Source organism: Pan troglodytes, chromosome 4 (assembly GCF_028858775.2).
Source record: "Pan troglodytes isolate AG18354 chromosome 4, NHGRI_mPanTro3-v2.0_pri, whole genome shotgun sequence".
In the NCBI taxonomy this organism is placed as follows: Eukaryota; Metazoa; Chordata; class Mammalia; order Primates; family Hominidae; genus Pan; species Pan troglodytes.
The window spans coordinates 163,826,931-163,849,496 of NC_072402.2; the positions used below are offsets into that span (position 1 = coordinate 163,826,931).

Genomic DNA, 22,566 nt, shown 5'->3' on the forward strand with positions numbered 1-22,566 from the left:
AGAGGAAGAAGAGACTTCCAATGACAAGGACAGTGGGAGATGGCGTCCCCTGTCCCACGGGCCTTGCCTAGGAGCAGGGAGGTAACCACTGAGTCAGGTGTCCCTGAAATGGAGGAACCGGAGGCCCAGATGCTGGGAGGAAGCCCTTGGCCCAGGGCTGGGTCTTTTGGGCAAATAGGGATGTTCAAGCATTCTGGATAAATGGCAAGAGTCTCTCTTATCCCTGTGCGGGCTTTGGTGATAAATGGAGTCACCTACAATGGGAGGGTTTGAGAAATCTTCCAGGTCTTCGGCAGGTTTGGGAAGGGGGAGATGGCCAGGAGAGGGGGAAAGGCACTGAGACTCTAGTGCACCATGATGAGTAAGCCTGGGAGGAGGGAGGGAAGAAGAGGGAGGGAGAGAAAGAGAGAGAGGTGAGCCCGGGAGGATAGAGGGAGCAAGAGGGAGAGAAAGAGAGACAGAGAGAGAGAGAGAGAGAGAGAGAATGAGTCCTCTAGGGACACCTGGCCAGAGCCTACCCCCTCCCGGGTTTCAGCACCAAAATGTATGGTTAGCTGAGAGTAAGGATGAGTAGACCCAAAGTCAGGCAAGCAAATTTTATTAATCTGTCAGACTGCTCCACAGTAGGCGGAGGAGGCAGCCCCACTTACAGGCTGCTGTGGGGTTTTATAGGGGCTAGGTTGAGGTGGGGGAAATTAAGTAGGATTGCAGATGTTTCAACCATTTCCTGGAAATGTTTTTGCCTGCTCATTTATGCAAGGTGGGCAGATGTCTTAAACACTTCCTGGAACTGTTTACTAGTTCTACTGAAATTCTTTCACAAGCAGCTGTAAAAAAGTGCTGAGGGGTAGTTTGTAGGTGGTCACAAAGGACTGTATTGTGGGGATCATGGAGTGAGGGGGAGGCATAGCTTGGATCTCCAACAGTCTCCACCCTCAGCAAAACCATGCCACACCCTCCACAAACAACTGCACTATAAGACCCTGAGGTACTTGCAGACACTGTTGACTTTTATTGCAGCCAAAGAAATCACTTAGAGACTACATTGTTATGTTTACACCAAACCAATGCCAAAGCAATCTATACAGCCAACATTATAGGACATATCCACAGGGAAAAGTCTTTTTTCTAAGAAAGCTACTTCGTAAGAATAGAAGATGGGGCTATGCAATGAGATGCACAGATGTCAATGTAGGGACAAAAGCAACATGAAAAAGCAAGAGGAAATAACTCTTCCATAGGAACACAATAATTCTTCAGTAACAGAATACAAAAAAAAAGGAAATCTATCAAATGCCTGCAAACAAATTAAATTATTTTTAAGGAAATTCAGTCAGCTACAAAAGAATACAGATAGATAATTCAACAAAATCTGGAAAATAATTCATAATCTGAATCAAAAATTTAACCAAGAGATAGATATCGTTAAAAAGAACCCAACACAAATCTTGGAACTGAAGAATTCAATGAATAATTTAAAAAATACACTTCAGAGCTTTAACAATTGACTAGATCAAAGAATAAAGAATTTTTGATTCTGAAGACAGGTATTATGAAATGACCCACTTAGGTAAAAAGAAAAAAAGAAAAGATTAAACAATATAAAATGAGACTTATAGAACAACATTAAGCGGACAAGAATTCACATTATGAGCATTTCAGAAGGAAAGGAGATGGAAAAAAAGGCATAGAAAACCTATTTAATTAAATTATAGCTGAAAAATTCCCAAGGCTTAGAGGAGATATGGACACTCAGATCCAGGGAGCTCAAAAATCCCCAAGTGAATTCAATCCTACAAGGTCTCTGCTGAGCCACATTAAAGTCAAACCATCAAAAGTCGAAGACAAAAAGAGGGTTTTAGCAAGAGAAAAGCATCAGGTCACAGAAAGGGGGATCCTCATCAAAAAACCAAAAAAATTCTCAGTTGAAACCTTACAGACCAGGAGAGAATGGGTTGATATATTTAAGGTGCTGAAAGAAAAATATCGTTGGCCAAGAATGCTATACTCAGCAAAGCTATCCTTAAGAAATGAAGGAGAAATAAAGTCTTTCTCACACAAGCAAATACTAGGCAAATTCATCACCACAAGACTGCCCCTATAAGAAATACTCAAAAGAATTGTACATCTGGAAACAGAAGGATGATAACTACCATAAGAAAGCACACAAGAAAAAAATTCACTGGTAGATCAGATACATGAATGAGAAAGAGGAAAAAAATCAAATATCATCACTACAGAAAATCACTAAACCACACAGATAAACAATGAGAGAGAGAGAGAGGAAATAAAGAAAGAAAGAAAGAAAGAAAGAAAGAAAGAAAGAAAGAAAGAAAGAAAGAGAAAAGAAAAGAAAAGAAAAGAAAAGAAAAGAAAAGAAAAGAAAAGAAAAGAGTGAGTAAGTGTGGAAGGGAGGAAGGGAATACAAATCTACCAAAAAACAATTAGTAAAATGGCAAAGTTAGTTCACATCTGTCAAAACACCTAGCATGTAAACAGTTTACACCCCCAATTAAAAGATATAAACTGGCTGAATGAAAACATCCAACTATATGCTGTCTTCAATAAACTCACTTCATCTATAAACACATGGCCTGAATGTGAGCAGATGGGAAAAGATGTTCTACACAAATAGAAATAAAAAATGAGCATGAGTAGTTATATTTATATCAGATAAAACAGACTTTAAAAATTTATTAAAGAGACAAAGAAGGTAATTATATGGTGATAAAGGAATCAATTCAGTGAGAAGATATAATAATTGTAAATAGATTTATACCCAACACCAGATATATAAAACAAATACCATTAGAGCGAAATGGAGAGATACTTCCCAATGCAATAATAGTTAGGAACTTAAACACCTTACTGTCAGCATTGAAGAGGTTGCCTAGATTTAAAAAATCAGCAAAGACACATTGGGATTTAAACTGCATAGACCAAATGGATTTAACAGACATTTATAGAGCATTTCACTGAAAAGCTGCACAGAGTACACATTTTTCTTACCAGTACATGGAACATTCTCCAGGATAGACCATATTTTAGGACACAAAACAAGTCTCAACAAATTTTTAAAAATCAAAATCTTATCAAGTGGCTTCTCAGACCACAATGGGGTAAAACTAGAAATCAATAGAGAAATTGTGAAAACTGTACAAATACATTATTTATTTATTTATTTATTTATTTATTTTTGAGATGGATACTCGCTCTGTCACCAGGCTGGAGTGCAGTGGTGCGATCTTGGCTCACTGCAACCTTCCCCTCCCAGGTTCCAGCGATTCTCCTGCCTCAGTCTCCTGAGTAGCTGGGACTACAGGTGCGCACCACCATGGCCAGCTAATTTTTGTACTTTTAGGAGAAATGGGATTTCACCATGTTGGCCAGGATGGTCTCGATCTCTTAACCTCGTGATCCGCCCACCTCAGCCTCCTAAAGTGCTGGTATTACAGGCATGTGCCACTGCTCTCGGCCAATTAATTTTTTTTTATGGAGATATGGGGTCCCTTTCTTTGTCCTAAACTACTGGCCTCAAGCCATCTTCCCACCTTGACCTCCTAAAATACTGAGATTACAGGTATGAGTCACTGTGTCTGACCATCATGGAAATTAAACGACATGCTTCTGAATGACCGAAGAGTTTATGAAGAAATTAAGAAGAAAATAAAACAAATTTCTCAAGACATGAAAATAGAAACACAACATACCAAATCCCATGTAATACTGAAAAAGCAATGTTAAGGGGAAGTTCATAAGATTAAATGCCTACATCAAAATTAGAAATATTTCAAATAAAGAAGCTATCATTACATGTCAAGAAACTAGAATAAAAAGAAGAAACAAAAATCAAAATTATTAATAGGAAAGAAAGAATTGAGATCAAACAGAAATAAACAAAATAAAGACTTAAAAAATACAACAGATCAATGAAACAGAAAGTTGGTTTTTGTAAAGATAAGAAAAGTTGAAAACCATTTGTTACACTAAGGAAAAAAGAGGGAAGACCCAAATAAATAAAATTAGAAGAAGAAAGGAGACATTAGAACTGATGCCTCAGAAATACAAAAGATCATGAGAAACTATTATAAACAACTGTACACCAACAAATTGGGAAACCTAGAGAAAACAGATAAATTTTTAGACACGTATATCCTATCAAGGTTGAATGAAGATGAAATAGAAAACCTAACCATACTGATAAGGAGTCACAAGATTAAATCAGAAATAAAGTCTTCCAACAAAAAGAAGCCCATGAGCAGAAGGCTTTACTGCAGAATTGTAGGAAACTTTTACAGAATAACTAATACCAGTTCTGAAACTACTCCCAAAATTTGAAGAGGAGGGAATTCTTTCTTACTTATTCAATGAAGCCAGAATTCCTTTGACACCAAAATCACACAAGGACACAGCAGCAGCAGAAACAACAACAACAACAAAAACTACAGGCCAATATTCCTGATGAACATAGGTGCAAAATTCTCAACAAAATACTAGCTAACTGAATTCAATAATTCATCAAAAAGATTATACACATTGATCAAGTGGGATTTATCCTAAGGATGCAAGGATGGTTCAACATACATAAATCAATAGATGTAATACATCACATCAATAGAACGAAGTGCAAAGACCATATAATCATTTCAATAGATGCAGAAAAAGCATCTATTTGACAAAATTTAACATTAACATCCTCTCATGATAAAAATTCTCAATAAATTAGGTAGGAATACTAGAAGGAACATACCCCAACACAATGTAGGCCATATATGACAAACATCATAGTGAATGGGGAAAAGTAGAAAACTTTTCTTTAATAACTATTATATAACAAGACAAGAATGCCTACTTTTACTGCTCTTATTCAACATGTCTATGGAAGTTCCAGCCAGAGTAATTAGACAAGAAAAAAAAAATAAAAGGCATCCAAATTGGAAAAGAGAAAGTCAAATTGTCCCTGTTTGCAGATAACATGATCTGTATATATTTATAAAAACCCTGAAGACTCCACCAAAAACCTCTTAGAGCTGATTAACAAATTCAATAAAATCAAAATATAAAAATTAATAATATTTCTATATACCAGTAATAGACTACCTGAAAAAAAATCAAGAAAGCATTTTTATTTAAAATAGCTACCAAAAAAAAGCCTGGAAATAAAATTAACCAAGGAGGTAAAAGATCTCTACAATGAAAAATATAAAACACTGGTGAAAGAAACTAAAGAGGACACCAAAAAATGAGAAAACATGTTATATTCATTAATTGAAAGAATTAATATTGCCAAAGTAATCACACTACCCAAAGTTATATACAGAGTCAGTGCAATCTCTACCATGAAGCCAATTACATTCTTCAGAGAAGTAGAAAAAAACACAAAATCAAAAAACAAAAAAATTGTGTTTAGAATCACAAAAGACCATGAAGAGTCAAAGCAATCCTCACTAAGAACAGTCAGAGGCATCACACTACCTGACTCCAAAATATACTAAAAAACCATAGTAATCAAAACAGCATGGTACTGGTATAAAAACAGACAAACAGACCAATAGAACAGAATAGAAAACCCAGAAATAAATCTACATATTTACAGCAACTGATTTTTAACAAAGGCATTAAGAATATACATGGGGGACAGGACAGCCTCTTCAGTAGATGTGCTGGGAAAAGTAGATTTCCATATGTACGGAAATGAAACTAGACTCCAATCTCTCACTATATCCAAAAATCATTCAAAATGGATTAAGAACTTAAATGTAAGACCTGAAACTATAAAATTACTAGAATAAAACATAGAAGAAATGCTTCAGGACACATATCTGGGAAAGGATTTTATAGATAAAACTTCAAAAGCACAGGCAGCAAAACTAAAAATAGATCGATGGGATTATATAAAACTAAAAAAGCTTCTGTGCAGCAAACAAAACAACAAAGTGAAGAGACAACCCGTAGAATGGAAGAAAATATTTGTAAACTATTCCTCTGACAAAAGATTAATGTTCAGAATATACATGGAGATCAAACAACTAAACAGTAAAAGAGCAAATTACCCAATTTTAAAATGGGCAAATGATCTGAATAGACATTTTTCAAAGGAAGACATACAAATGACCAACAATTATATGAAAAATTCTCAACATCACTAATCATCAGGGAAATTCAAATTAAAACCACAATGAGATATCTTGTCATCCTAGTTAGAATGGCTATTATCAAAGAGACAGAAATAACAAATGTTGGCAAGGATGCAGAGAAAGAGGAACTCTTATGCACTGTTGGTGGGAATATAAATTAGTACAGCCGTTATGGAAATCAGTATAGAGGTTTCACAATAAAACTAAAAATAGAATTATCATACTATCCAGTAATCCTACTATTTGGTATTTATGTAAAGGAAAGGAAATTTGTATATATAAGAGATATGTGCACATGTTTATTGCAACACTACTCATAATAGCCTAGGTATGGAATCAATCTAAATGTCCATCAACAGATGAATGAATAAAGAAAATGTGGTATATATATACACAATGAAATACTATTCTGTCATTAAAAAACAATGAAATTCTATCATTTACAGAGACATGGATGAACCTGGAGGACATTATGTTAAATGAAATACGCCAGACAGAAAAATAAATAATACATATTCTCACTCAAATGTGGGGACTAAAAAAGTTGAGCTCATAGAACTACAGAGTAGAATTTTGTTTACTAGAGGCCGGGAAATGTAGGAAGGATGTGGGGTAGAGAGAATTGTGTTAATGGATACAAAATTACAACTAAATAGCAAGAATAACTTCTAGTGTTCTATAGCACTGTAGGGTAACTATAGTTAACGTTAATTTATTATGTATTTTCAAACAGCTAGAAGAGAAGATTTTGAATGTCCCCAACACAAAGAAATAATAAATATTTGAGGTGATGCTTATGCCAATTATCTTGATTTGGTCATTACACGTCATATATGTAACAAAATATTATACTCTATCTCATAAATATGTCCAATCATGTCATGTCAGTTAAAAAATTTTTAAGAAGTAATGAAGACCTGCTCCCTCAACATCTATGAAAGCCATTCAAAACATATCTTTAAGATAAATATGACCAATAGATCTTAAAAGTGTATACCTGATTTCAGTACCTACTCATTTTGAGGGTAAGACTAAAGAAAAGAATCAGGATTTTTATTGTTTTTGTTTGTTTGTTTGTTTTTGTTTTTGTTTTTGTTTTTCTTAGAGATCTTCTTGACTGTTACACAAATTGCTGTACCTCTTCCCTAATAGCCTTACTACCCTAGTGTGGTTATGAATAGGGGAGTGCCTTGTCAAATATTGTCACATTCTTCCCTTAGAATAATTGATTTCTATTCAACTGGCATTTTACAGAACAATTTCTCTAGCTTTACTTACAAAAGTAACTGTCAAATTCCACCTTACAGAATTCAGTTACAATAACTTTATTAGAAACATGCATTAATCAAACATAAAATCAAAAATAACTCATACTTGAGACAGCAAGGTTTTCATAAAATCACTTTCTGTCCTAGAAGCAGATGTCTGAGACATTTTTGTTAATAAAGATCACTAGATATACATCCTTACCAAAATAGAACATGTCCTATCATGCAATTTGAAAATAGATATAATCATTGTACTGTATTCCTCCTTTATATATCTTTCTCAAATTGTAAATTCTGAATTATTTCCTAGGGAAAAGAAAATGGGGAAATAGTAGGTTCATATTAGCAAAAAAAGTAAAATTATTTTAAAAATTTAAATAGTCAAATTTCAAAATATACAATTATATTTCTGTCAACCAAAAAGTATATGTATGTAAAAAAGGTGGAATTTAAATTAAAGCAGTTTTTTTTTTTTTTTTTTTTTTTTTTGAGATAGTTTGGTCTTGTCGCCCAGGCTGGAGTGCGGTGGTGAGATCTCAGCTCACTGCAACCTCTGCCTCCCAGGTTCAAGCAATTCTCTGGCCTCAGCCTCCTGAGTAGCTGGGATTACAGGTGCTATTGACTTCGTTCTTAGAATGGTTTAATTTCATGTAGAGTATGTGAAAAAAGAATTTAGAAAATCCTTTATTTTAACTTTATTGTTGAGAGACAAGTGAAGACTTGCCTTAGAAGCATTCTTTGATTTATAAAAGACAATATAAATGATTGTTTAAAAGCCATTCAGTTTTTATGAGAAATCTGATTGCATGAATCCCCCTCTTTATCTCCTTCATTCACTCAACAGATATTTATCGAATGTTTTCTATATTCCAAACACTATAGTAGGTCCTGTTGAACAAATACAGATCTGGAGTCTATGAAGGAATTAGACCTGAACCCTAATGAAACTTACAGTCTAATGAAAGAGACAGATATTAAACAAATAATTATATTAATTATGGGGCAAATGTTATGAAGATAAATGTGTTAGTCTGTTTTCATACTGCTACAAAGAACTGCCTGAGGCTGGGTAATTTATAAAGGAAAGAGGTTTAGTTGGGTCACAGTTCCACATGGCAGGGTAGGCCTCAGGAAACTTACAATCATGGCAGAAGGCAAAGGGGAAGCAAGCCACAATCTTCACAAGGCAGTAGGAAGGAGGAGTGCCCAGCAAAGGAAGAAGAGCCCCTTATAAAACCATCAGATCTCGTGAGAACTCATTCACTATCATGAGAACAGCATGGGGGAAACCACCCCCATGATTCAATTACTTCATCTGGTCTCTCCCTTGACACGTGGGGGATTATGGGGACTACAATTCAGGATGAGATTTTGGGTGGAGGACACAGTGAAATCATATCAATAAATATGTCATGTTAAAGACACATAATGGAGGCTTGACTTTGTGGTGTTGAATAGGCTTGACTAAATGAGGAAGTGACAACTGAGCAAACATGTAAAAGATGAGTAGGTTGAGGCAGAATGGAATAGTAGTCTAGACTAACAGCACATGGAAAATCTTTCTGACAGGAGGGAGTATAACCACCACGGAGAACTGAAAAACAGCTAGTGAGACTTGAGCAGAGAGCAAGGGATAGAAAGTATGATTGGAAATGCATCAGAGAGGTTCATCAGAATACATTTAAAGCTGTCGAAGATGGGATCATTTAGGGCGACTGTATATAAAGAAAAGAAAGATGTCCCAGAATTGCCCTAAGACATGCCATTCTGGGTAGAGGAGATTAATATTGCGAATGATAAAGAGCAACCAGACATAAAATCAAAGCATGAAAATGTAATGTCTAAGAGAATATGGAATCCAAGAGAGTTCAGTGTTTCTAAAAAGAGGAATTGATCAACAGTGCTGAATGCTGTTGAGGTAAAAAAAAAAGGAGGACTGAAATAAGAGAAAACTGGAAATTGTCAGTGATTAGTTTGATCCAGAATGGAGACAGAAAACAAATTAGAATGAGTTGAGGAAAAAGTAAAAAGTGAATAAATGGAGGCAGAAAATATAGACAGCTCTCCTTCGAAGTTGGTTATAAAGCACTTGACTGGTCAAGTAATGGGAGTGACTTGATTGTGTATTTTAAAAAAATAAGTTATCGTCTTAGTACATTCAAGCTGTTATAACAAAATGCCGTAAGTTGATTAGCTAATGAATAGAAATATTTTCTTAGGGTTCTAGAGGCTGAAATATCCAAGATCAAGGATGCTAGCAATTTTATGTCTACTGAGTTCCTGCTTTTATTTTTTATTTATTTTTTTGTTTGGTTTAACATAGACGGTTCCTTCTCACTGTGTTCTTATATGGTGAAAGGGCACACAAGCTCCCTCTTTTATAAGGGTACTAATCTCATTCATGAGAGCTCTGCCCTCATGATCTAATCATCCCCTAAAAGTCCCACCTCTTAATACCATTGCATTGGGAATTAGGTTTCAACATGTGAATTTGGCGGGGGAGGGACACAAACATCCCAATCAAAACATATTCAAAAGAAGTGAAAATTGGTACTCAATAAATATGTACATAAATATGTACATACGTATTCATAATAGCACTATTCACAATAGCTAACAGGAAGAAGTAGCCCAAATGTCCATCAGGGGATAATGAATAAAGAAATGGTTGTAAAAAATACAATGTAGTTTTTATTTTATTTTATTTTGGGTTGGGTCTTACTCTGTCACCCAGACTGGAGTTCAGCGGTGCTATCTCAGCTCACTGCAACCTCTGCCTCCCAGGTTCAAGCGATTCTCCTGCCTCAGCCTCCCGAGTAGCTGGGATTACAGGCTGACACCACCATGCCCAGCTAATTTTTGTATTTTTAGCACAGATGGGATTTCACTATTGGCCAGGCTGGTCTCGAACTCCTGACATTAGGTGATCCACCCACCTCAGTCTCCCAAAGTGCTGGGATTACAGGCATGAGCCACAGAGCCCAGTGGGAATTTTTCCTTCTGTTAAAAAAGGAATGAAATATTGATACATGCTATAACATGAATGAATCTCTAAAACGTTATGCTAATGAATATAAACCAGACATAAAATGTCGCAATTGTGATTCTTTCTATATAAAATATTCAGAATAGGTAAACTCATAGAAACAGAAGACAAATTGGCCAGAGGCTGTGGATGGAGGAATAGGGAACAACCATTTAATAGGTCCAGATTCTTTTTTCTTTTGGGGTGAAGAAAATGTTTTGAAACTACATACAGACAGTGGTTGTGCAATATTGTGAACACACTAAATGGCACTGAATTGTTCAACTTCAAATAGGTAATTTTACATCAGGTGAATTTTATCTCCAAAATATTTTAAAACTTAGAGCTATTGAGGAAACCAGGTAGTTTTGCTAGGCTTCCATGTTATAACTCAGTTTAAAAGAAAATCAAAACATACCACAAAAGTTTCAAACATCTACAATTCCACTTTGAGAATTGTTTTAAATAGCTTAAAACATAAGTGGTTTGATCTTTATAAAAATATATTGGACTTGAACTGCCTTGATTATTAATCAGTGGAATATAATAAATTTGAACTGATGTCTAGACTGAATTTGAAACAAAAAAATCAATTCCAGTTATCACTATTTTTTTAATTTACTTAGAGATTAGGGATTCTACTTAATAGCATGCTCAATTGGTTATTTATAAGTAAATATTTTATCTTGCAATCTTATTGTATATAATTTGCCAATATACACAAAAAGTTGATATTTACACCCATGTACATACACACACTCTCACAGGATGTTCAATTTATAATTTTTGATAACAAATGCTGGAAATGACTTTAATGTCTATCAATTGATATTAGTGAAATTAATTCTGGTACTTTTGTCCAATAGCAGACTACTTAGCTATGAAAATAAATGTGATAGACCGTAATGTATTAACATAGAGATTGCCACAAGGTACTTTATTTTAAAAAGTGTAAGATGCAGAAATATCTATGGAATAATCCAGTAAGTTAAACACAAGTATATGTATGCACATACTTACACAGGAAGCTTTTAACAAAATAGCTTTATGGGCGTAGTTTTATAGTTTAGCTATTTGGTTAGAGGGGTTTTTTACCTTATATGCAGGACTTATTGATAGTGCTGGTAATTTCTAACGTCAACAATATCTGGTTCATGCCATCCTAGGCCATTTACTTTTATGTTTTTTCTATGTAAAAATAGTGACAAAATATATTTTCAGCTAACATGTCATACTGAACATTCTGATAAAATAATACATTTTCCTTAGTTCATCTATATTTATTATTTTTTCCTCTTAATTTCCATTTCTCTTCTATTATAACCATTTACTCATCAATTTGTATTCCCCCTTTAACTGTGAACTCTTTAGGGCTCTAAAAAGTTAGCCTAACACCTAATAGGAATGGTAGATATTTAATAAATGTTTGTATGATCCAAGGTAATATACTATAAGAACATAAGCTTTGAAATAAAATAGACATGAATTTAAATTTTGATTTTGAAAATATCTATCGGATTATCATGGCCATGTTACTTGACTTTACTAAATATCCAGAAAAAAAAAAATAAGATCACACAGTTCCTATCTTATGGGAATTTAGTAGTGATTACATGATACCACATTTCTAAGGAGCAAGCACCTGTGATTGTCACGCAGTAAGTCTTCAATAAATTAAGATTGTTTCCTCATTTTTCTTTCTTTCTTTCTTTTTTCTTTTTTTTTTTTTTTTTTTTTTTTTTTTTTTGTCAGACAAAGTCTCACTCTGTCACCCAGGCTGGAGTGCAGTGGTGTGATCTCAGCTCACTGCAACTTCCACCTCCCGGGTTCAAGCAATTTTCCTGCCTCAGCCTCCCCAGTAGCTGGGATTACAGGCACCTGCCACCACTCCTGGCTAATTTTTGTATTTTAGTAGAGACAGGGTTTCACCATGTTGTCTAGGCTGGTCTCAAACTCCTGACCTCAGGTGATCCACCCACCTCGGCCTCCCAAAGTGCCTTGGATTACATGTGTGAGCCACTATGCCCAGCCTCATTTTCCTTTTTCTACTCATCACTTAATAGTCCTCTGTAGGCTACGATGTCCTCCTCACAAATACTTTTTTTTTTTTTTTTGAGATGGAGTTTCACTCTTGTTGCCCAGGCTGGAGTGCAGTGCCACGATCTTGGCTCACTGCAACCTCTGCCTCCCAGGTTCAAGCGATTCTCCTGCCTCAGCCTCCTCCTGAGTAGCTAAGATTACAGGCATGCACCACCACACTTGGCTAATTTTGTATTTTTAGTAGAGAATAGGTTTCACCATGTTGGCCAGGCTGGTTTTGAACTCCTGACCGTAGGTGATCCACCCGCCTTGGCCTCCCAAACTGCTGCGATTACAGGCATGAGCCACCGCACCTGACCCTTCACAAATACTTTATCACATACTTTTTGTATATCTAACTAAGGAAATTTAGATTGGGAAAGGAGTGAACAAACCTAAAAATAAATTGACACAGGATGTGGAAACTTCCCTCCCATTCAGAGGGAGTAGGGAGTTGGCAAAGAGAAATTAACTTTAAAATGGCATTTTTAATAGAATGTTTTTATAATGTATTACATGTATAAATATGTACTTAAGCATTAAAAAAATGTTATACTAACTTTGCTTTCAAAGGAGATGTAAGCCGTGGCAGGCAGTATCAGTGACTTAAGAGACCAGTGTGAAAAGCTTTATGTAAGATAATATATAATCCAATTATGGAGATGCAAGTCATCACTGTATGTTAGTCTCAAAGAATTATAGTCATTTCACTACCACCATATTATTTGTTACTCTGAATTCCTCAAGGTGAAGGGTTAAGGGAAGTGCCCTTCCAGATATTTTTTATTGTTGTTTTTCTTGGAGGTGGGTGTCAGCTGATTTTTTTTTCATTTTCATTTTTTTCATTTTTTCATTTTTCACTTGTTCATTTTAAGTTGGGCTCTAGAATTTAAGCTTTAGCTATCAGTTGAGAGGGTTTTAAAAATTGCAGAATTAAATCATGAATTTAGATTAATAGCCTTTCAATAATCCATGCCCAGTGAACTAATTACAAAACCACAAGCAGTAGAAAAGACCAGAAAATGCAGTTACCCATAGATTTGAAATGTTGACATTTGGCATCTGGCTCCAAAGTGGATGTTTACACACTAGCTGTCTTTAATATCTTTTTCCAATAAGTTATATATTATTTTTGACTTGATTATTTTATCCTATATACAGTACACTAAGCAAACAGCTATTAGCCTGTGCAGAATTAAACATATTTCTTGAGGCATTTTAGACGTTGTAAACGTGTCTATTCACTCATTTGCAGAGAATTGTGCCATTGCCTGTCATTGGATTTGAGGAGGTCATCCAATCACAATGAAGTTCAATGAAATCTGAAGACTGGTTAGCAAAGTCTTAACCATAACCGCTTGCTATCTGTTGAAATATATTGGGAAGCACAGATTGTATCATCATGAAATTTTCACACATGGTGGAACTCCATTTGTTAACAGTCACAGTTTAAATGCTTGGCATTTTAAACTGCACCACAGTCTTAAATTCATTATCATGTGAACTGATAAGATCTAGTACAGAATTTAAAAATGGGTCATTGTTGGTTGTGATTTTTATTAAAGTCATCTGATTTTGATTTTTCAGTTTAATAGTCCATTTCCTCTTTTTAAGTGTGTGTTCTATGGAATCACAAATAATCATTTTAATCACTAGTATTTCTGAGATGAGATCATATGATACCCATATGTCTCGAGTTGCCTTCATACAAGGTCACACACAGTTTGTAGCTGGGAAGAGCTAAAATGAAGCCAACAGGACAGAGGAACTTTTCAGGCAGGTGTGGTCTAATAGGCCCAAAAGGTTTGGAATTGCCTTCAAAATCAGGGAGATCCAAGTAAAACATCCTTTTTCCACTACTTCTGAGCTAAATCGCTTTGGGAATAGTAATTCGTTATTCCTTCATTCAGTTGGTAAGTTGATAACATTTATAACATGGTGGGAGCTTGCAGCCCAGCACTGTTGAGCACCGGGGAAATAGCAGTGGACTAAAAAGTTCCTTAATTCTGAGAGTGCAGGGGCACATGGAGGAAATAGATAGAGACAATAGCAAATGTCAAGTACAGTGAGTCTCCAAAGGAGGACCTAATCATGGGGGCTAGAGGAGGCATGTCTAATAGAACCCAGGTCAAAGCTGAAGCCAGAGAATGAAAAGCCACGTTAGTGAGTAGGGGAATTCAGGGAACCAGGTCTGCCAGAGCGGGGGCAGCACATGTGGATTCCCACAGACTGACTAGCTTGTTTGGGGGACTGAAATGAAGCCTAGCTGATCCAGACAGTAAGGGGTGAGTCTGCAGAGGACAGTGGTGGCCAGATACGGAAAGGCCTTGAAAGAGATGTCAGAATTTTAGATTGTTTTCCCCCCTAAGAACGTTGTTTAGTATTTCTAAATGCCACTTGATTTAGCTATAAATTAAGATATCATCTATCTCATAGGTTTTTGTTTAAAGATTATGTGAGATAAAGATATCTCATAGAGTCCAAAATTATATATATAACTCCACTTCCAAATATTTATTAATATAAAATTTTCTTAGAAAACAAGGCCTGGCACATTTTAACCATTTTATAAACATTGGTTATTTATTTTGTTGATTTTGTTATTGATAGCATTCTTATTAAATAAGCAGATTTGGGGAGAAGAGTCAGGACAGCATAATGGCTGAGAGGTCAGAACTAATTGTAAGCATATTTGCTAATAAGGAGTCTCACAACTAGATACTTTCCAGAAGATCCTACCAACTTCAGGAGGAAAGTGAGTGACAAGCAGATTATCGTTGTTCTGAACTCGGAGGGCCTGGAGCAGTGGTTCTTAATCAACAGCAATTTTGCTTCCACAGGAGATATTACTGCTTGTCACAACTGGTGGGAAGGAGTGGTTTATAGAGACCAGTGATGCTGCCAACATCCTACATTGCACAGGACTACCGCCTACAACAAAGTATTGTCAATAGTGCTGAGTGTGGGGACCCCTTACTCAGGGCATGCTGGCCAAAGTTAGAATGGGGCCACAGTTGGCATGAGGTGCCCACTGCGGGTTCATGTCTTTCACGCTATCCCTTGGTTGTCTATACCTTCCTTTCCCTCTGTTATAGTTTTTCTCTACCTTGTTTCTCCTCTGTTGTAATGGAATACAAAGTATCATATGGTGAATTACATACATAGTTTTCTCTGTCTCAAAGCTGCTGAAATATGTATACCTTCTCTAACTAATCAGCTTAAGCAAACCTCTGCAGTGGGTGGTAATTGTAGCTGACAATAGCAATCATGTGTTCCTAAAGTGGCAGTGGAGAAACATGAAGATTATGTGGGAGTGTCGAATCTGTGATTTAGGCGGGGCAGTGTCAAACATCTGCAAACAATATTGCTGGAACATCCAAATTAAACAAAACAATTTTTAAAAGAATATAAAGTTAGCATAATAACTAGAATCTAGGGGGAAAATGTAACAAATGACTTTCTACTTCTCTAGAATAAACTGAAGAATTCTATAGTCAAAGCACATTATTGATTGTGCCAAGAGGTTTTGTATACAATCTCTCCAATTTCCTTAGGGATTTCTATATTTCTTTTTAGTGCAACGTTACTTTAATTGGATGTCAAGTAAAAGAAGTGGCTGGAAGCACCCATGTTTTATAATTTCTAATTTCAAAATTGATAAGAACACATGCTTCTGTGGTGTTTATGTGTATGATTTGCCAAAGTTATTATTTAAAAAATAATTTTGTAAATGTTAATTTTCCTTAGGCAGTCCACATTTATTTTAAATATTAAAAAATGAAGTTAGTAAATACATTATGATGCATGCAAGAATCAGATATGTGTATATTAATTTTTGTGTGCACAATTTAATTATGTGTGAGGCACTTTCTTAAATAATGGTTATTAGAATCTATTAAATTCAAACTTTATTTTTCATAATGCACAGATAACAGGAATCTCTCCCAAACCTAAAAGTATTTAACAAATTTCACAGCTCAAGTAAAAGGAAAAATAAAATAAGTGTAATTTTTAAAAGGTTGCAAACACTTATGGCATTTTTAACCTTACAATTCTGAAGTAATAAAAACTATAAAATATCAGAGTGGGGTCTGGGCTAAGTGAGTAAAAGCCACAAGATCCAGGCTAGTATTTCAAAACAGCAATCTGATTATGTCATTCCTCCCTTAACATATTTTCATGGTTTCTCATTACTCTTGGAATAAAAACCACTCTCTAACCTAGGCTAGCACCCTGTACAACTTCTGGCTACCTCTCCAGCACCCCTCACACCAGGTACCTGCTGCCGCAGGGCCTTTACACCTATCATTTCCTTGGCTTAAAAGCCTCATCTCAGTTGCTCCTTGTGCCACGCTTGTGCTTAATCACTCGGACTGAGTCAAATCTCTATGTAATGCATAATCAGAACACCACAACCTGTCCTTTATATTTTTATTGCAATGGTTAATTTTTTTGATTTGTGTGCTGATTTCATGCAAGAAACAGCAAAGAATTGCTGTGATTTTTGTAATTAATTTGTTACAGATATACAGGGTTTATCAGTCTTATTTCCCAGTCATTTCTTATGGTGGCCCAATTGTGGAAAAGACGAGCCCACGAGAGAAGAGGTTAATAATTATAAATATGACTCATGTTTGTATAGAGCTTTATATTTTGCTAAGTCTATTCTATGTCTTATTCTCATTTGATCATTGTAATAATCTCAATGGTGATGTAGGAAAGTTATCTATTCAGCAAACATATTTTTAAGCAACTGCTATGATGCGGAGAACTAGGGAGATATGTATATATATGTTGCTTTGGTATATATATAACATTTATATATATAAATAGTATGTAAATGTGTATAATTGTGTGTGTGTGTGTGTATATATGTAATGGGGAGGAGAGTAACGTATAGGTATAAATTACATAGGTAACATTATACAGGTAACATATAGGTAAAATTATATAAGTATATAGTAACATATAGGTAACATTATAATACAGTAATATTATATAGGTAACTTTATGTAGTAACATATAGGTATAAATTATATAGGTATAATACTTATATATTATATACCTATATAATAGAAATTATATACTTTATATATAAATTATATAATAAATATTTTTTAAGATATAAATATATAAATTATACCTATAAAATTTATACCTATATAATTTATATAGGTATAATTTTTAATTTATATAGGTATAAATTTTTAATTTATATAGGTAATAATTTATAATTTATATAGGTATAAATTGTATAGGTATATTATATAGGTATATGACAGGTAAATTATATAGGTATAAAAATTATATAGGTATAATTATATAGGTAGCATTATATAGGTATAAATTATATAGTAATATTATGTAGGTAACATTATATTATAGTAATATTATATAGGTAACATATAGTAACATTATATAGGTATAAATTATAAAGGTGTATATACACACACCTATATATAACATTATATATACATAAATATATATTAAGCATATATTTATATTTATAACATGTGTTTATACTTATAGTATTATATATAGGAATAAATTTGTGTGTGTGTGTGTGTATATATATATATGCGCACGCACACACACACACACACACATAAATGTTTCTCTCCTACCTTCAAGGAGGTTGTTTTTTCACTGGATGTGGGAGAGGTATGGAAAAACAAAAATAACTACCTACCATGGAATGTCTTTAGGGTTGTGTTCAACATAAGACAAAGCTGGTGCATGAATGAGAACAGTAAATGGTTAATTCAGCCTGAGGAAGGCAAAGTAGTGGGAATAACATTCTGGGCAGAAGCAGCAACATAAATAAATGTATACATGACCGTACATGGTTTGTGTTGATGTGACTCTGAGATGCCGAAGATATTGATAGAAGATGGCACACAGTTCCACCCACCTTGGTCTCCTTTGTACTTCTCTGTGTTGGTGCCATTCCCAAAGCAGCCTCTCCCTTAGCAATGATAACAAAATCCAGTCTCATATGATTTCCTCTCAATATTTCCAATAAGATTCTCAAAACTGTGTCTCATGGGCTCCACATGGGTGAATCAGCCACTTTTTTAAGCCTGATTGGCCACATCTAATTTAAAAGCCCACTTCAAAACTCAGATCCAGATTAGATGTATCCAAGCCACGTGTCTTAAAACAGTAATTCTAAAGCTGTAGCACATATTAGCCTTCCCACAAGAGCTTATTAACATGCAGATTGCTGGGCCAAATGCCCCAGAACATCTGATTCAGCATTTCAAGGTTGTGGCCTGATCATTTGCATTTATAACAAGTTTTTAGGTGATGCTGATGCTGCTGATACAGGGGCCACACTGTGAGAACCACTGCCTTTGAGAACTGGAAGGGTGATTTCCCCTGAAAAATCTGAGGGCTGCTGCCTACAGATGTGACTGGATTCCAGGTTACCTGATGGCACACAATTAAACTATGACTGCTTGTGCAAACTGTGAAACCTATGACAATTGTTTGCATATTGGTCTTTTTTTCCTTCTTGATCTTTCTACTCTAGTTATTCAGTAGCCTCACAATACTTTTCTGGCTATACAAGGTTGCTCACCTTTAAGCACTGGATCATTTTCCATTGAAATGTATATTCTCTGTTTGCTCTTCTCAGGATAACTTGACCCAAAGATCTAATGGCTGCATTGCCACTACAAGCACAAAATGTACCAGAGTTTTTGGATTAAGGACCCTGTTTTGCCATTAATGTGACCTTTGGTTGCTTAATAGCTGTGTGCCTTGGTTTTCTTATGTGTAAAGTATCGGTAATAATATCTAGTAGTTATAACTATGACATAGAATTGTCAGGATTCCATGAGATAATATATATAAAGAGTTTAGAATAATTCCTGACACATACTTAAAGACAATATAAGCCTTAGTCATTCTTATAAAGTGTTTACTGTCCGTGGCTTTAAATAATTAGATTTGATAAGTTTTAGAAAAGAAGGGGTCCGGAAATGCTATTAGAGTGTAATTCCATCCTTTAATACTTGGTATAACTACAGAGAACTACATTATCTCACCAAGGATAAAGAGAGATGGTCAGTGGTCCCAGAACTCAGGTTTTCTGTGCTCATGCTACAATACCACATTAAGTCTAACTTCTTTCCAACAAAACATGACTCCTCATGGAAAGACCATGGATTTGGAAAGCACAGAGGTAGATTGGGATTCCATTTTTTTCCTATATTCTAACCAAATAGCTTTAAGCAAATCAAGTGCCCCCTTGTAGCCTGTGTTTACCTGTCTTTGAAATGGGATTAAAAATGGGCTGGGCATGGGGGCGTGTATCTGTAATCCCAGCACTTTGAGAGGCCAAGGCAGGGACATGACTTTAGCCCAGGAATCTGAGACCAGCCTGGGCAACAAAACCAGATCCAACTCTACAAAAAATTAAAAAAAAAAAAAAATAGCTGGGCATGGTAGTGCATGCCTGAAGCCCCAGCTACTAGGGAGGGTGAGGCAAGAGGATCACTTGAGCCCAGGAAGTTGAGGCTGCAGTGAGCTGTGATCTCACCACTGCACTCCAGCCTGGGTGACAGAGTGAGACTTTGTTTCTAAAGGAAACAAACAAACAAACACAGAAACCAGAAACATTTTAAGTGATATGTGAGGCCTAAATACAGAAATATGTATAAAGTGCCTGGAGAAATACCAGTTTGTTAGTACATGTTAAATTCCTTTCCTTTTTTCTATTTCTTTGCATAAGCCTATTGCATCTAAGCAAAAGCCTTTTCCTGTTATGCCAGTGGAATGACTAATGGTAGAAATTGTAGAGTGTATGTAGATTATATGGCAACATGATGAGGCAAAGTGTGAAGTGAGTTCAAAGTGTGATGTGATGCCTATCTACTTTAGCAGGACCTTTGTGCCATGTAAGGGTGAAAAAGGAACAGCAAAGATAGTGGACCACGACTAACATGGCTGACATGCTGTTTTGAAAATGAATTGAATATTAGTTTTTAGTTGAGGGTTTACATATTTCCAGACTTCTTTATGGGAATGGTAGGGGGAAGGCTGAATATACTCATCCTGAATACTGTGAAATAGGGGATACCTCTCTACTTATGATCCTCCCCAACTTTTTTTAAAATATGCTGGCCACTATCTGGTGTGGAAAATTGGCCTGTGCTTGTCTTTAGAACATGCTCCAAAGCATGCCTCTGACTTTGCTGGAAAGGCGTTCTCCTGTCTGTTGATATCTTTTTCTACATTCTCCATTTGCGTAAATCTGATGGAATCTTTTAGACTAGCTCAATTGCCTTCCTTCGTGAAGTCCTGCTCGGGTTGGACTGCATCAATTGCTGATCTCAGAGTTCTAGTTTGCTAGATGTCTTTAAAAATATGTATTACCAACATGGCACATGTATGCATATGTAACAAACCTGCACGTTGTGCACATGTACCCTAGAACTTAAAGTATAATAATAAAAATATAATATTTATTATATAATTAACACATATACAAATTTGAAACTAACAGACATAAGCATAAAGCATAAAACAATCACTTGCAATTTCACTAGCCAGAAGAAAGTGCGCTCACATTTTTCAAGCATGAATGTGTGTATGTGTAAAGAAATACTTGTATGTATGTGTGTATATACTTATGCATATACAATTATATAACATCTAGTATCCTGTATCTTGCTCATTTACTTAACATTATACTATAAAATGTGAAAAATATGACTAGTACTTTTTCATCTGTACATTTACATGAATCTTATTAGTCAGATATAAGTTCTTCATAAGACATTTTAAAGTTATAAATAAGTAGCAAGACATGACTGGTTTCCTGGCTACTTATTTACTATGGGATCTTAGGCAAATTACTTATCCTGTTAATTTTTATGAAAAAATATTTAACTTGGTTGTTCTGAAAATCAGATGAAATAATGCAAATAAAATACGTAATATATGCCTGACACACTCAAAAACATTTTCATCACTATTGTTCACATTGTCAGTATTTATTTGTTAATTCAATATATGACAACTATGTGTCCAGAAATATGTTAGCTCTAACTTACCTTCTAGGAGCTTAAAACCTATTTAAGGAATTTTTACTACATAACAGTATTTCCACAATTGACAATAGGAAGTGATGGATAAGTTTGTACTAAATTAGAACAGCCAAGACTTTAGTTTTAAAAATTAGGTAGTGATACAAAAAAAATTGCAGAGAACAAGATTTTCTATATCTCGAAAGAGATTTTATAATGAGCTATCCAAACTTGTAACCAGAAACCTCAGTAATTTTCTTTTATCTTTTAGATTCTGTAGTAAAAAAGGAAAGCCAAAATAGCCCTGTCACATCCAGCCTCTGTCAATTAATGCCTTGAACTGGATTAACTACTAGTAAACCAATTCAAGTAGCACGAGACTCACCAGCTGTCAGGCACGGTTAGTCTCCTTGGAGGGACCACATACATATCCTGTTGCTAAGGAAAACGGCCTATAACATCATCTTTTTTCAGGGCACGGGTAAATTCCTGTCTCATTCGTACAAAACCTTCAGAACTCTAGGAGACCACGGGGTATAGATTGAAATTCATGCCTAGCAAAAACGGCTTCCATACTCCTCACTACACTCTCCTACAAAATATTCAAAAGAGAATCCCAAGGACTTAGCTGTGTCTCAGCTCTGCATTTGAACTCCATTCATATACATGTGGAGAACAGCTAGTGTTTTACAAAGGGCAGAGGTGGTTACACTGAAAGTACTTGGCATTATCACAAATCCCTATGTTTGTATTCTTTTTTATGGGAGCCACAAGATTTTATCTACTGCATTCTTTTTTACCTAATGCCTTTGTTGTCAGGGTTGGAACATTGTTGAATTCCTGCAAACAATGGGAATGAATTGGTTTTATACAAACAACTTTGTGTGTGTGTGTGTGTATGCGCATGCATGCATGTTTCCCAAAGACCAGAAAAGCAAAGGAGACTATTAAAATCTTAAAGCAAATCTGTGGGTTACTAGGCCTACCTGGGTCTTTATTTACTGTGTTCCACTGGATTACTGACT

At 35.3% G+C, this 22,566-nt stretch overlaps 1 protein-coding gene across 10 annotated transcripts in view; it reads left to right on the forward strand.

The window, feature by feature from the left end:
* The window catches only part of TENM2 (teneurin transmembrane protein 2), a 3,953,434-nt gene that overhangs the window by 1,843,941 nt on the left and 2,086,927 nt on the right, over nucleotides 1-22,566 (forward strand). The gene's annotated exons all lie outside the window — the stretch shown is intronic.